General features: G+C 46.5%; 1 pseudogene; it reads left to right on the top strand.

Moving 5' to 3' along the window:
* Nucleotides 1-3865: 3865 nt before the first annotated feature.
* Nucleotides 3866-4627, top strand: part of LOC119275055 — a 7444-nt pseudogene continuing 6682 nt past the window's right edge.

Here is a 4627-nt window from a genome sequence, read left to right as displayed (position 1 = left end):
TCGAGAGGTAAAGATTGATATATTGGAAGGTTATATTCGGACACCGAAATGGTTCCGGAGTGTTTCGGGTATTTTTCACAGTATCGATGGGGTTACCGGAACCCCTCGGGGGAAGTAATGGGCCTCATGGGCCATAGGGGAGAAGAAGAGGCAGGCCACAGGAGGTTCCCCTCCCACAGGAGTCCGAATTGGACTAGGGGAAGGGAGCGCGGCCCCCCTTTCCTTCTCCCTCTCTCTCTCCCTTCCCCCTTTTCCCCCTCGGCAAAGGAAGGGGGGTCCGAATTGGACTGGGAGTCCTAGTAGGACTCCCCCCTTGGGAGAGCGCTCTGGCCGGCCCTCTCCCCTCTCCCTACTTTACAAACAGGGGCGGCGGGGGGGGGGGCACCTGTAGGCACACCAATTGTCTTAGCCATTTGTGGTGCCCCCCTCCACCGTTTACTCCTGCGATCATATTGTCGTAGTGCTTAGGCGAAGCCCTGTGTGGATCACATCACCATCACCGTCACCACGCCATCGTGGTGACGCAACTCATCTACTCCTTCGTACCTCTAATGGATCAAGAGTTCAAGGGACGTATCGAGCTAAACGTGTGCAGAACTCGGAGGTGTCGTACGTTCGGTACTTGATTGGTTGATTCAAGAAGACGTTGGACTACATCAACCGTGTTAAGTTAACGCTTTCGCTTTCGGTCTACAAGGGTACGTGGACACACTCTCCCCCTCTCATTGCTATGCATCTCCTAGATAGATCTTGCGTGAGCGTAGGATTTTTTTTGAATTGCATGCTACGTTTCCCAACATATAAGAGATTGAAGAAACTCAAATAACTTTCATGGATATAGATCTAACCATAAAATCAAAGTTCATAGGATCCCAACAAACACACCATAAAAAGAGTCACATCAAATAGTTCTTGAGGAGACCATATTATTGAGAATCAAGAGAGAGAGAGAGAGAGAGGAAGCCATATAGCTACTGCCTACGGACTCGTAGGTCTATGATGAACTACTCACGCATCACCGGAGAGGCACCAATGAGTATGATGAACCCCTCTGTGATGTTGTCTAGATTGGATCTGGTGGTTCTGGAACTTGCGGCGGCTGGAATTGTTTTTTGTCGACTCCCCTAGGGTTTCTAGAATATTGGGGGTATTTATAGAGCGAAGAGGCGGTGCAGGAGGCCACCGAGGTGGGCACAACCTACCAAGGCGCGCCTGGGCCCCCAAGCGCGCCAGGTGGGTTGTGCCCCCCTCGGGTACTTCTTTGGCCCATGTTGTTCCTTTCGGTCGATAAAATTCTCCAAAAAGTTTCGATGCGTTTGGACTCCATTTGGTATTGATATTCTACGAAGTGAAAAAACAAACAAAAAATAACAATTGACACTGGGCACTATGTCAATAGGTTAGTCCCAAAAAATGATATAAAGTTGCTACAAAATGATTGTAAAACATCCAAGAATGATAATATAACAACATGGAACAAGCAAAAATTATAGATACGTTGAAGACATATCACCTGCAGGCGAGCATTGTTGGAGTTGCTCTAGTGTAATTACAACCAGTAGAAAATATTGCAACAAGGTGTTATTTCATTGGCCGAAACAAACAATTCATATAAATGTTTCGAGGCAAATTTTTTCTATCCTTAATCAGGGATTGCGATATGAAATAATATACTACACATTATATTCCTGTGAAAAAATATACAATGATTCATATGAATATATATAGTACCATAGTTTAAAGGTGTCTGCTACAAATTAGCCACACAACTTTAGCCAAATCTTAGTTGTCTCGTCCAATCAGACGCTCCGCAACCATAGGATCAAGCATGTGATGTCTACTACACAACTTACTCTTGTAGACTCTGTGTTGGGCCTCCAACCACAGAGTTTTGTAGGACAATAGCAATTTTACCTCAAGTGGATGACCTAAAAATTATCAATTCATGGGAGGCATATGATAAAGATGGTCTCTCTCCAACAACCTTGCAATCGAATACAAGAAATCTCTTGTGTCCCCAACACACCCAATACAACGGTAAATTGTATAGGTACACTAGTTTGGCGAAGAGATGGTGATACAAGTGTAGTATCGATAGTAGATATAGGTTTTTGCAATCTGAAAATATAAAAGAATTAAAGTATCAAATGATAAAACGGAGCACAAACGGTATTGCAATGTTTAAAAACAAGGCCTAGGGTTCATACTTTCGCTAGTGCAATCTCTCGACAATGCTAACATAATTGAATCATATAACAATCCCTCAACGTGCGATAAGAGTCACTCCAAAGTTTTTATCTAGCAGAAAACATAAAACGAAATTGTTTGTAGGGTACGGAATCACCTCAAAGTTATCCTTTCCGATCAATCTATTAAGCTATTCCTATAAGTTTCACAAACAACCCTAGAATTCATACTAAAATAACACCATATTATACACACCAACCAACTCTAATGTTACCTAGATACTCCAATGTTACCAAGTATCTGTGAGTTGATTATTCCATATGCATGAAGAAATTTCAGATTCATAATATTCAATCCAACACAAATAATTTCAAAGAGTGCCCCCAAGGTTTCTGCCAGAGAGAGTAGGACGAAAACATGCATCAACCCCTATGCATAGATTACCACAATGTCACCTCGGGAATCCGCGAGTTGAGTGCCAAAACTTACATCAAGTGAATCAATATAATACCCCATTGCCACCACAAGTATTCATATGCAAGACATACAACAAGTGTTCTCAAATTCAATAAGTATTCAATCCGATAATAGTGAAACCTCAAAGGTAAAAACTCAATTCATCACAACAAGGTAGAGAGAGAGAAACACCATACGATCCAACTATATTAACAAAGCTTGCGGTACATCAAGATCGTGCCAAATCAAGAATATGTGTGTGAGAGAGAGAAAGAGAGAGAGAGAGAGAGATCAAACACATAGCTACCGGTACACACCCTCAGCCCCGAGGGTGAACTACTCCCTCCTCGTCATGGAGACTGCCGGGATGATGAAGATGGCCTCTCGTGATGATTTCCCCTTCAGCAGGGTGCCGGAACAGGGCCTCGATTGAGTTTTCATGGATACAAAGGCTTGCGGCGGCAGAACTTCTCATGTAGGGTTCTTTCTGGGGGTTTGGGTATTTATACGATTTTTTGGCGTCGCTCTCATGTCAAGTGGGCCCATGAGGGAGCGACAAGCCTGCTCCACGCGCCCTGGGGGGAGGGCGCGCCCCCAGGCTTGTCCCTTCCTCGTGAAGCTTCTGGTCCTTCCTCGAAGCTTTGGGACTCTCTTTTGGTCAAAAAAATCATCGTAAATTTTCAGCCTATTCCGAGAACTTCTATTTCTATACAAAAAACGACATGACGGTGTTCTGCTGAAAACAACATTAGTCCAGGTTAGTTACATTGAAATCATACAGAAACCATATAAAATTATTGTAAACATGTCATGAATACTTCATAAATTATAGATACGTTGGAGGCGTATCACCATGGCAGCACCACGCAACAGCTCAATGGCAGCACCGACAACACCAAGCGACGCTCAATTACAGCGTAGATGGCTCTTCATTGCAACCCTGACGAAGCTTCAACGACCCTCGCGACGCTCCATTGCAACTCTGGCGGCGCTTCATTTCAACTATGATGAAGCTTCAACGACCCCGCGTCGCTTCATCGCCATTCCGGTGCCCCCTGCGATGCTTCATCACAACGCCGGCGAGCCCCCATCTGCAGCACCCGCCACTCACTTGAAGCACAGACAGAGCGCCGACGACCTCCTTTGTTGCGACAACGCCTCTACGACCTATTGCAGATCGCCAGGATGCAACTCTTCCCTCCCTGCAACAACCTCGACTGCCATGACGGGGTGGTTTGCAACATCATCGGCTGCTGCTGCCCGTCGTCCAGCCTGCAGCACAACACCGTCGCGCGTGAGTTGTTTGATGTCGCGCATCTCCTCTCCCCGCCTCCCGATTGCAACATGTGTGGCGAGCGGTGCCACCTTGCATCATCGCCGACGGCTACAACACTGGTGGCTTGCTGCAACGCAGCCCCCGCAGGACCGCGCATCACCGCCCACACCATGAGCATTGTCGCCCCTTTGCAGCAGCGACTTCATCGTCACTCGTCGTCAAACGGTAGCCTTCGCAGCGCAATGGTGCCCCCTTCATAACAGGAGTAGCTCCACCGACCGGGATGGGAGAGGTCAGGGACAACAGGGAGGCGCTGGGGGGGGAGAAGAGCGCTAGGTTGCAAAAGGGAATAGGGAGAGAGGGGATCAGGAATGCCGAGAGGATGAGGACAACCCGGTCTTGGAAGAAGATAAGGTTTGCAGGACGGGCGACGTGTCAACCCCTCAAGGCGGTTTGCAGAAATGAGAAATCATCCGTTTAAATTAAAACATTTTTTTGCTAGTTTAAAACATGATGCCAAGGAGTGACCCAGAGAAAAAAACAGTAGTTTGTTTTCGTTTAATCAAAGCTGCCCTCCGGTGACGTCAAAAAAAAAAAAGCTGCCCTCCGGGAAAATCCCTCGAATCGGATCTCGGCGGAAAAAATAAAATCCCCCAAATCCAACCCCACGGTTTCCTCTCCGCCGTCGCGTACCTTTCGTCTTCCGTC

This window comes from Triticum dicoccoides, chromosome 3B (genome assembly GCF_002162155.2).
Source record: "Triticum dicoccoides isolate Atlit2015 ecotype Zavitan chromosome 3B, WEW_v2.0, whole genome shotgun sequence".
NCBI lineage: Eukaryota > Viridiplantae > Streptophyta > Magnoliopsida > Poales > Poaceae > Triticum > Triticum dicoccoides.
The sequence above is the reverse complement of the archived record's forward strand: the minus strand, read 5'-3'. Positions and strand labels throughout refer to the sequence as shown.